The sequence below is a fragment of the Alosa alosa genome, chromosome 7 (genome assembly GCF_017589495.1).
Source record: "Alosa alosa isolate M-15738 ecotype Scorff River chromosome 7, AALO_Geno_1.1, whole genome shotgun sequence".
In the NCBI taxonomy this organism is placed as follows: Eukaryota; Metazoa; Chordata; class Actinopteri; order Clupeiformes; family Clupeidae; genus Alosa; species Alosa alosa.
In genome coordinates, this window is record NC_063195.1 from 4669188 (window position 1) to 4681913 (window position 12726).

Below are 12726 nucleotides of genomic sequence, written 5' to 3' on the forward strand. Positions count from 1 at the left end.
AAATAGTCCGGCGTTGGAATTGTCCAGAGGAAGGGAGATGTCAGGGGGCATGTGGTGGGTCGGCAGACGGACCAGGAATCCGGGCAGAGTTGTCATAGGCAGGTGATGGGGCTGTACGGGCCAGGAATCCAGATAGGGGGACAGTAATAGGGCAGTCGAGGATGATATATGCAGAGGTGGAAAAAGTACGAAAATATTGTACTCAAGTAAAAGTACCAATACCTTGATAAAATATTACTCAAGTACAAGTTAAAATACCGATCTGAAAATGTACTCAAGTAAAAGTAAAAAGTAGTTAATATAAAATGTACTTTTAAGTAAAAGTTACTTAGTTTTTTTTTTTTTTTTTTTTTGGGGACCAGACCAGAACAACCAGTTTTACCAAAGACTTTCTAATGAGGAGATACAGCACTAAAAAATCCTCCATAGTAATGCATGGGGTTAGTTTGTAAGCTTCAATATGGCAGTTGTCTACACATCATATGTCTACATATTACAACCCTTCAGCGACAAAGCGTCGACATGTGAATACATTGAGCCAATCATGTGGTGTGTTGTAAAATACATTGAGCCAATCATGTGGTGTGCTGTGAAGACATCGTGGCAATCATCTGTTGTGATCTCGCTGCTGGAGCAAGATTGGTGTCGTGAAGCCTTACGCACAGGCATTTCTGCTGGAATAGATGCAACGATAAGTGCCCAAAAGTGTTGCAATATGGCGCCGAGGTGGAGGTACTTGCCTGAAAAGGACATTGAGAAATGGAGATCTATGTGAAAAATCACCGGAGTTCTCCTTTAAGTTTGAGCAGTAGTTGATTTTCAAAGTTAGTTGCACTCATCCTTGGGTGGCTTTGCAGTGAACAGTGATCCAGCACAACTGAAAAGCCCCTCACAGGCAGCTGAGGCAGGCAGGCCAATATTGAGTTGCAGAGAGTTTTTTTTAATATTTGGAAACGAGCAGAAGGTTCAGCAGATTAAAAGGCGTCGTACTGGGGGAAAGTGGGAAGTATAGGGGCCCCAATGGAGGAGAGGGCCCGTGAAAAGTGGAATACAGGGGGGCACAACATTTTCACCAGGCATTAGTAATAACTCAGGTAATCCACACATAAAAATCCAAACAACTCCATAAGTAGAGTCATGTAATAAAAGTGGAATAACACAGGGGAAAAGTATTGAACACGCTAAGAAAAAAAGCACTAAGGCAAGGAAAGGGAAGGAACAAGCTGGAATCTGTATAGAGAGTAGTTATCCTTTCTATCTGTGCAAATTAATATAAGCTTGGTTAGTAGCCTACATATTGATATAAAAGGTTTTTCATTACCAAGGTGTCACACAAGAAACATTTCATGATGGATAAAAAGCAAAAAGCTCTCCCAAGACCTTTGCAACAATGGGCCAAAATCAGACCTGATATCACGACCAATAAGTTTTGTCATACAGGAAATGTCTTGAAGCTGTCTTTACAAACAAAGGCTTTTCCACAAAGTATTGAAGAAATTTCAGTAGGCACGTTCAATACTTTTTTCCTGTGTCATTCAACTCAAAACTCTTATGTTTGGATTTTTATATGTGTGTTAATATAATGTGTGGTGAAAATTTCGAATAGACTCACTGGAACTTCAGGCTAATTACTGAAAAAAGAAAATTAAGCGTTCAATACTTATTTCCACCATATATTTATTTTACCTGAATATTTTAACTTCCAAATTAAATGTCAAAATGAATGTCAGATGAAATTTAAAGTTTGACTGACTGGATTTTGTATACAAAACATGGTGAAAACTGTGTAAGGTCCTCTCACTCTCCCTTGCTAAAGAGCTAAATGGTTTAGTCGCCTGCACGATTCATAAGGTAGTCTCTTTTGTTTATTTAGTTGAGCATATTTAGTAGTGGACCGCTAATTGTTTTGCTGCTGGTGCAATGTCTTTCTCAAAAGAAAGCCAAGTCAGGTTGCTAAAAACAAAGGCCAAAACAGGAAAAGAGACATCAAAATGAGGGGAAACAACTGCTAATAAACTTCTTTCCAAAGAAAGGTGAGCACAAAGCGTCAAAACACGAAATCCCATGGTGTTTGCTTAAATATCTCCTCAATCATTTGTGCTAAAACGAACTGAGACAACCGATTGGAATAGCGAATATACACTTTCATAGGTTAGGCTAATCTGATGCATTTCGTGATCCAGTCTCCATCACTTTCAGAAAGACTGCATGGCGCCAGCTTGATTCATGTCCTGTTGTAGGCTACATGCTGATCATTATCACTAGGCTAGTGGTTTAGGGCGTGATTTTTTTCTCTCCCTTTCCGTTTTCATTAGTCTTAACTTTTTTTTTACTCAAGTAACGGATGGGATTTTTGATGTAGCGAAGTACAATACTTCACTCAAAATGTAATCAAGTAAAATTTAAAATACCGATTTTATAAACTACTTAAAAAATACAAAATACACAGAAAAACGACTCAATACAGTAACGTGAGTAAATGTATTTCGTTACTTTCCACCTCTGGATATATGATGTAATTATATATGGTAAGATGTAAATCCTTTGGTTGGTCAGTAGTACCATGTATTCATTCACATAGGTGCTTTATGTGCTGACAGGCCAGATGGTAGAGAGTATTAAAATATGTTATTTTTTACGGGAAAATATTAAAACGGAAAGACAGCCGGAAGAAAAATTTAAAATGAGAAACCCGAAAAAAAATGGTACAGTTGGCAGGTATGGGCAGGCTATCGAATGTTGAACAACTGAATAACGTTTCATCCAACCTTTATTTAAAATCTCATAATTTTGGGGGCTTCCGGTTTGGGATATGTAGTGACAAGACGTGCAAACGAGTGTCTCCTGATACCTTGGATTTAATTACCTTGAAACTCCCTATTATACAGACTGCCATCGAGTTAATAGTTTCAGTTGATTGTTTTATTTAATTTGTTACCAAAATCACACGTTCGGAACATGCCAAGTTCTCAGAAAAACAAAGGGGATACAGAGTCGAAGAAATCAACGCTTAGTAGCAGAGTGGCTAATATGGCGACGGCTACAGCTAGTAACGAACTCGCAGTGATGCTAACAGCAGAAATGGAAAAGCAACGTGAAAATCTTAGAGGACATGGCTGCACTCATTCAAGCCTCTCTGGCGCCTATCCAGTCATCTATAACGGGAAATGGTGGATACACTGGGACAAAGAGTTACATCTGTGGAGAGCACTGCGGGCGAGAACTTTGAAACACTCTCTAAAGTGTAGAAAGCCATCTCTGAACTACAGGCTGTGAATGCTACACTGGTAGAGCGCGTCAATGACTTGGAGAACCGTTCTCGGAGAGCAAACCTCCGCATAATAAACATGCCAGAGGGTAGTGAGCCCAACGGTGATATGATGGCTTTCATCTCCACGCTTTTGAAAGACACGATGGGAAAATCAGGTGTTTGCCACACCGCCTGAACTAGACCGGGCACATCGTGCTCTTATGCAGAAACCCAAAGACGGTCATCGACCTCGAGCCATCATTGTTGCTTTCCACCGCTATCAAGACAAGGAGAGGGCATTACCGCTGGGCTAGGCAGAACGAGATGCAGTATAAGGGACATACATTGAGGCTATATCCTGACCTTAGTGCCAACCTCTCTAAGAAACGAGCAGCTTACAAGTCCGTCAAATCAGCTCTGTACCAGAAGGGAATTCAATTCAGGCTTCTCTACCCGGCGCGCCTACGAGTGTCTTATGGAGGGGAGACGCTGACGTTCGAGATACCATCGGATGCTGAGGCGTTCTACGCTCGGAAAATTGAGAGGAAGGCCGACATTTCTGATGGTCCTGAACATGAGGATTAACTGAACACTGGCTATCCAATGACGCTGGGTAAAGTAAAAGCCACGGCTAACTCAGTGTAGCCTAATTCTTGACTAGCAACGTTATCATACATTAATCCCTGGTTTCAAGACTTTTGGATTCGTTATTTTATTATGGCATGTTTAAGTGTTATTTCATATTTCAAAGTTTAGATGATTAAGGTGAATTGTTGGAAGTGTTTAGAAGGGGGACGAATCCTGCGCGCTGCCAGTTTGGCAGAGAAAAGGAATGTTCTGGGGATGCTCGGGCTAATGACTGGACCATTTTTCTTTTCTATATTTACTGTACATTTTTGGGATTGTATGTTTTTTCTGTCGAAGGAGGGAGGCGTGACATCTACATGGTTATATATGGACAAAAGGAGTCATGTACACTACATTTATAACTTTATGGTGTGGCTATGACTAACAGTTTACAGGGTGGGTGTGGGGGGTCAACGATCAGTTTCGCATCATGGAACGTTAAAGGGCTCAACAGCCCAGTAAAGAGATCTAAAATATTTACTCACCTTAAGAATTTAAAAACTGATATTATATTTCTTCAAGAAACTCACCTACGTAATTCTGACCAAGTACGTTTAAAAAACAGTGGGTGGGACAAATCTTTCATTCTGGTTTTAATTCTAAAGCAAGAGGAACAGCAATACTACTACACAAGAAAATTCAGTTTACCTCTTCTGGTGTTATCTCTGATTCACAAGGCCGCTATGTTATAGTCTCTGGACGGCTTTTTCATACACCTGTTCTACTAGTAAACCTGCACGCTCCTAACTGGGATGATGCAGGGTTTGTGCAACAACTTGTCGGTAAACTGCCAAATCTAAATTCTCATTTTTTGATTTTAGGAGGTGACTTTAACTGTGTCATGGACCCAAATTTAGACAGATCCAACCCTAAAGTACATACCCTATCGAAAATGGCCAGTACATTTTTAGAATTTTTTGAACATGCAGCATGTGTAGATCCTTGGCGCATTTTGAATCCTCAAGGCAAAACTTTCTCATTTTTTTCTAATGTCCATCATTCATACTCGAGAATTGATTACTTTTTCATTGATCAAAAACTGATGAGCTCCTTAGAGAAGGTTGAATATGGTGCCATCGTAGAATCAGATCACGCCCCCATACTTATGGATCTTTCTTTCAGTGACATCTATACTAGTCGTCCTCAGTGGCGCTTTAATACTACATTATTATCAGATGAGATGTTTTGCAGTTTGATCTCTATAGCCATCAATAGTTTTTTAGAAACTAATAGAACAGACTCAGTTTCTCCATCATTACTTTGTGAAACACTTAAAGTTGTTATTAGAGGGGAAATAATAATAATAATAATAGCATATTCAGCCTATCAAAATAAAGAGAGAGAAATAGAAAAAGACAACAGTTGATGGATTCAATATTTGATCTCGATAGGAAGTGTTCCACATCTCCAAGTCCATTACTCTACAAAGAGAGAATAGATCTTCAGACTCAGTATAATTTACTTTCTACTTCAGAAACAGAGCAACTTATTATGCGATCACGTTTTATGAACATGGTGAAAAGGCAGGCCGGCTTTTGGCTCATCAACTAAAATCTAAATCTGCATCACAACATATTTCTCAAATTGAAGATACTACAGGAAAGCTGATCACAGACCCTTTAAAAATAAATGATATCTTTAAAAACTACTATTTTGAGTTGTATAGTACGGAATCATTTAAAGACACATCACTTTTTTTACATTTTTTTGATAGAATACAGGTTCCCACCCTCTCTGATGGCCAAAAAGAACAATTAGATCAACCGCTGAGCCTTAAAGAGGTCACCTTTGCCATCTCTGCCATGCAAAACGGGAAGGCCCCAGGGCCTGATGGCTTCCCAATTGATTTTTAGAAGAAATGTTCTGGTCAGCTAGCCCCCCTGCTGTTAGATATGTTTATCCACTCCTTGCCCCCCTGCTGTTAGATGTGTTTAACCACTCCTTGCCCCCCTGCTGTTAATCAAGTTTGCAAAATTAATCTTACATTTGAGGACAAGCGATTTCACAAACACACAATGGTAATTACTTTATTTTTCAGGGATTTAGCAACATAGTTCTCAGTGTTAAGTCATTTTAATGCATTGTATTGTTATGTGGCATAGTCATATTATACACAATTTGAAAACTTGGACTCTTGGGAATCAATTCATGACAACATCTTGAGCAGTGCTTTACATGATCAAATTCATCTTAGTAGGTCTCAATTCAAAAATAGCTTGAGCACCCCTGAAAAAAAAAAAACTAGAATCGCCTATGCCACAAAGTCATTGGCATAGTTCAGGATCTGTGTCAGTGTGAACAGAAGCACTGAATCCATATCAAGGTTCAGCTGCTTCTCGTCATGGTAGTTCTTCACTGGGAAGATGCAGCTCATGGGGACTCCAAAGGCATCGCTACATGCTTGCATCTAGAACACACACACACACACACACACACACACATTTACTATTGATTCATATTGATTTATTCATTTTGCTTACACTTTTAAATAAAGCAACTTACTGTACATATGTCAGTTTCCATTCAGCTCATGTCATATTGATTTGGCTGAAGAATATGCAAATTTTAACACCATCCAACCCCTCAGACTGGGAGACAAGCTCTTGCAGATGGGTGTGGACGCTCACCTGGTAACCTGGATTACAGATTATCTGACCGAGCGACCACAGTTCGTCAGACTGAAGAACTGTCTCACTGACACTGTGATCAGTAGCACCGGAGATCCACAGGGAACTGTGCTCTCTACAGTCCTGTTCACCCTGTGCACATCTGACTTCTGCTACAACACCGAGTCATGCCACATGCAGAAGTTTTCTGACAATACTTCAATTGTGGGGTGTATTAAAGCAAAACTATGGAGTTTTTCCTACCTTCATAATATATTTCCAAGACCCTTGTGATGGTACATCGACTTACAATAGGTTGAATGACACGTATGTTACCCTGACGGGGTCTGTATCGCTTTTACTGGCACTACGGAACTTCTGGAACAAAAACAACTACAAAATTCGACTGCTCTACGGCTCTATCTCTCCGCCCCACCCCCATTTCCTCAAATTCGGACGTGAGAGAAGCATTTATTTGCTGGCCGACTGTCACGCATGTAGCCTAGGTTGTTGTCATGGCCAAAGCAGTAACGAAACCGAAGAAGGCATAGGTTTTGTCGGAGGAAACTAGGGAGGAGGATCAATCAGCGTTCGCTCGCTGGCATGAGCTGAGGAGGAGGGGTGCCCAACCGATGCTGACTTGATCTAGGGCTGGGCGATATATCGGTATTACGACTACGACCGATTGATTTTTGAAAACGATATGTAGTTGAGACAATATCGTAATATCGGTATTATGTCAAATAATGGGCCATTTTATCAAAGCCACTTGCTCTTCTGTGTTCAGACCATTCAGATAGCCGCAGCTCTGCTCAACTTCGCCCCTTTGCGTGTGCCGCGTTCTCCCTCGCAGCACTACAAACTTTCAAACATGACGGACACTGAGTCAGATTTTGTTTACCTTGATCAGAGGTTGGTGCTGATGCCTATTCGTCGGCACATCAGCGGCTAGACCGAGAATTCGTTGTGAAATCAAAATTCCACTGGAGCTCCAAAGCGGTTTTGTACCGCAGATTTAAGTTACAACACTGTTTACAGCTCTTCGACTCACGGTAAAATGTCATTTTGGTACATAGCCTAGCTAATTTAAATACACAGATGAATGTTTGCGTTTAGCGATATACAGTAGCAGATCTAGTCCTCAGGGGAGACAACCTACACGCTGATTTTATTAAGAGGATATGCACGCGACTTCGCGAGCAGTTAGGGCATCATTTTTTATGATTCCTGAAACCCCATTCAATCGTGCATAGGATTTTTCTTCTGAACAGAAACATGCAAAATGAACACATACAAAGCGACGGTAGCGTCTATCACACTCTTGATGAGTGACTCAGTTACGTTGTTTAAGTAGCCTAATTGTTTAAAACTATTTTTGTTGTTGATAGCAACATGTCTGAGCCATCATAGTCTACATTTGCTTGTCATCTAGGCCCTATCAAACCCTTACAGGTAAAAACTGCATTGTGTGACAAAACTGCAGGTTTTTCAATATTGTTGTGCCCAAAATAGCCTATTGCATTTGTGCAGTACAATGTAGGCCTGCGTTGTCAGTCAGGGTCAACGTTTGGTCTTTTGTTATTTGCACAGCTTTATCAGAGCAACTGTAGCCTATGCCTATTGTAGGTCTATGTTATTGTTTAAATGTTTTTGCACAGCTCTGTTAGAGCAGTCTGAAATGAATATAATTAAAACTGGCTGTGTTGTCATAATTGTTGTGTTGAGTGAATATACCAAGCACTTTGCTCTTTCTGTTTGAAATATCAATATCGTATCAATATCGTATATCGCCAATCAGCCCCAAAATATTGGGATATCAGTTTTGGTCCATATCGCCCAGCCCTAACTTGATCTTCATGCTGTTGGACTAGTAAGTGTAGGCCTATTGCTTGCATACTATCTCTAGTTTTTCAAATTTGTTGTCTGCCTAGCAGAAGCTATCTGGTCCTCCATATCTTCATGAATCTAATGCTAGCAGACAAGTGAATTATCAATCTGGTAGATAGCGTTCTCGTTCTGATTTGAGCATTGCAATCGATGGCATGAAAATCACAAATGTTTGATCTAAAATCGCTAGCATTTTCGTTATGAATTGAGAATTGCAATCGATGACATGCAAATTGCAAATGTTTGATCTAAAATGTTGTAGCCTACAGCCTAATGTTGGAGTAGTGTTTTATGATGAAGCCCCCTTTTTTAGGACAAAAGAAATAAGCCTATTCATTTTTCTGGTGAAAGTGTCTTGCCTTGCCGGCTATAATGCAAGCAATTTTTCAACTTTGCAGATTCATCTATGGTAACTTGATATTATAATAGCCTATACACAGGTTTACCAACAAAACTAGATGCGCACGCAGCCTTGAGGCAGAAGACGCTTGGTGGCCGTCCACAACGTTATAAACTTAGTCGGCTGTTGCCTCTTGGTTGCGCACGCATGTTTTCTTGGACGTTCCATAGAAATCCATGTATTGACAATATACAGTATGGCTACCACAAAAACATTGAATTAAATTAGCATGTCCATTCTGTAGCCAATAGGCTACTATAATGACGCTGGCTTGTAAACATGAGCTAAGCGATCTTTTGCCGTTTGAAAAAAATAAAACCCATGAAATTATATTCATATAACATGCTGAAATATATGGCACTGTACCTGGGAGGAAGACATTTCACACGCAACGCAGGCGGGGTATCGGCTTGTCAACAAATGCACGTGTATTCCCTGGGGTAACACAGTACTAGAAGACAATACTGTCACAGTGTGTGTGTGTGTGTGTGTGTGTGCAGATGAAACACTGTGCTTAATGGTGTATGTGTGTGTGTGTGTGTGTGTGTGTGTGTGCAGATGAAACACTGTGCTTAATGGTGTATGTGTGTGTGTGTGTGTGTGTGTGTCTGCAGATGAAACACTGTGCTTAATGGTGTGTGTGTGAGTGTGTGTGTGTGTGTGTGTGTGTGTGCAGATGAAACACTGTGCTTAATGGTGTGTGTGTGAGTGTGTGTGTGTGTGTGTGTGTGTGTGTGCAGATGAAACACTGTGCTTAATGGTGTGTGTGTGTGTGTATCTGCAGATGAAACACTGTAGTTATAACACAGGAGTTCCCCTAGACTGCATCTTCCCAGTGAAGTGCTACCATGAGGAGATTGATCTGAACAAGGACATGGACGTGCTGCTGCTGTCTGCACTGAAACACATCCTGAACCCAGCTAACGATCACGTGGCAGATAAAACTGGTGAAGTGGACGTGCTGCTGCTGTCTGCACTGACACACATCCTGAACTTCGCCAACGATCACGTGGCAGAGATGAAAATACAAGACTGAAAGTCCCATTTAAAAATATATACTGTACTATCATTCCTCTTATTGATCTGATACTACCTCTCTCTGTCTCTCCCATGCACACACACACAGACACACACACAGACACACACACACTCACATGCACACGCACACACACACACACACACACACACACACACACACACACACACACTTTACATAATAACTGATTTCACTAGTTTTATTACTTAATTATTTAAATATTCATTTAACCAGGACAAACCATTTTAAGCATTAACCCACAGATTTTTAAAGGGCATATAATCTGTTTAACATAATATGTGACCCTGCAAGGCGAAACCAGTCGCTTTGGTAAAATTTAGAAATTTAAGTTATTGGTTACTGGTTTCACACACACAGGTGAGGATGAGGTGTTGGGGGGGCAGGTGAGCAAGAGGAAGTGGAGGTGTTGAGGGGGCAGGTGAGCAAGAGGAAGTGGAGGTGTTGGAGGGGCAGGGTGAGGGAAGAGGGAGGTGTTGGGTGGGGGCATGCAGGTGAGTCATGCAGTCATTCTTGGATGACTTAATCAATCTGAACCAATCTCCAATTACCCGTCTCAGGATTTGTTTAGCCTTATCATGAAGAACCCCATCCTCATTTACATGTAAACCCTTATCATGAAGAACCCCATCCTCATTTACATGTAAACCCTTGTCATGAAGAACTCATCCTAATTTACATTCAGAAGTGATCAGGTAGATCAGATCCAGAATTTAGCATTTTTTTCTCCAGACATTCTGTCTGTGTTTTTATTTGTTTGTTCGTTTCTGCTCGGCAACTACACATGATACCGGTCATTTTCTGGCTGGTAATGTAAACACTGACACACACAAACACAAACTTTTTGATGTAATTAACAGGTCTTAAATTGAAAAAAAAAGTTGTTAGTGTAATCTGCTTTGATATTCACCATTTCTCATTTTACTCTGTGACACAGGGAGAAATGGCGTGGCTATTTAAAAAAAAGATTACTCTGCCTTCTCCATGTGAGTACATGTACACACACACACACACACACACACACACTCAATGATAATAATAAGAAGAAGCAGAAGGATAAGAAAAAGAAGAAGAACAACAACAATAACAATAATAAGGAGATACATTTTTAACATTAGGCTATGTTTCATGCAGTGATGGAAAAAGATTGGAGAGAAATCAAATGGGGTAAGCAAAGCATCAGTGCATTTCCTTAGCAATCATCAATCATTGATATGTCCTATGTGTGGAACATGAGTAATTTTAAGCTGATAAAAGCAAATCATATCCTAAACCGTTTTCTAAAATCAATCACTGATGTCTTCTGTTAGTGGAACCGAAATAATTTAGCTGATATGGAACATTTGTTTGAGACAGAGACAAAGAGAAAGAACTTAAAGCACTGAAAAGCAAAGTGCAGGAACTTCAACTCGGCAGTCCAGATGTCCAACATCTGCGGATCCTCATGTACGGACCACCGGGCCGGAAGTCCAACCGTCAACACCATCGACAGCATCTTTCAGGACCCGCATGACCAGTGCAGCCACTGTAGATGCATCAACTGATGTCAGCTTTACAAAGATGGTAAGACAGTTTCCTCCAACTAGCCTATTTTGGAAAAAAAAACAGTGAAAACGCTAACAGGATCACTGATGATAAAAAACCGAGTGTAATTGTGACTTAGCCTATTTTCAAAAAGGAATAAATGGCTAACTGTTAATGTTTATTTTGTGTTGTTTCAGATTGACCATGGAGATGACTGAGGAAGACAGCCTGAATATTGATGGGAACAGTGGAATTAACACGACTTAAACTTTGTCTGGGATTGCACTTCTACAGCCAGGTTGTTGAATAAAAAAAATAATAAGACACTTATGTGTAAAGTTGTGTTTGTAGCCTAGCTTATGTTTATTAGATGAGCTGTTGGTAAAAATGTTACTTAACTTTAGCCTGGGTGAACCTATATAATTGAACCTGTTAGCAAATAGCAAACAGATTTTTCAGGATAATTAATTACCAATCACATTTCACATGTCAAATAAAGCCAGCTGATATCTGATAAACGGGTCCGTACCACACACAATAAGTGGACCCGTATTGCATATGATAGGCAGATCTGGAACACGTCAGTAACACAGACTATCGTACGGAACTGGGCCAGTCTTAGCCCTTATTGGAACCAGATCCGTCAAACGGATCCAGACCAGTTTTGGACCGATGTGCGTTTGGACGCCGGATCAGGTCCATTATGCAGATCCGTGCCGGACGTTGTGGTAGGTGTGGCCCAGTTCCGTCCCAGTGTATGTTTGCTATCTGGGATGGACTATTACAAACAATAATATCTTGAAATTAATTAAAAGGAATCAATTTCTATGAAAAATCTCTGTCTGTGGTGTGCGTGTGTCAAGTTATAGCCTAGGCCTACCGTGCATCTATAGCCCATAGACATAATATACATAGACGCCGCATGGACCGCTGCTCCCTACTAGCGCTGACGAGATTTGGAGCCGCCATCTTGGACCGGTCATCCACTCCACTCAGTGTAATCTGTTTGGCCGGTGCAATGAGCTGTCAGCACACTTAATTAATCATATCTCACTGAATACCGAACAGATTTTCACGCGGTTTTTTTTGCTGCAAAGGTCATACATGTAGCTATGATACAGGCCACATTGTTCGAAAATACAAAATACAACCAATAGCACGGTAATGTTAAATCTTACTTGTGAAAAGTAAATCCCCCCAGTATGGTCCGCCGATTTGAGCAGGAACATGCTGCACAGTGCTGTCATCTTGTGTTTTCTGCTGCAACGCAATGAGGAGTATGACAGGTCCAAGATGGCGGCCGCATTTTTTGTTTCCAGCAGCCAATGCGGCGTCTATGTATATTATGTCTATGCTATAGCCTACTGCGCAAAAGCGC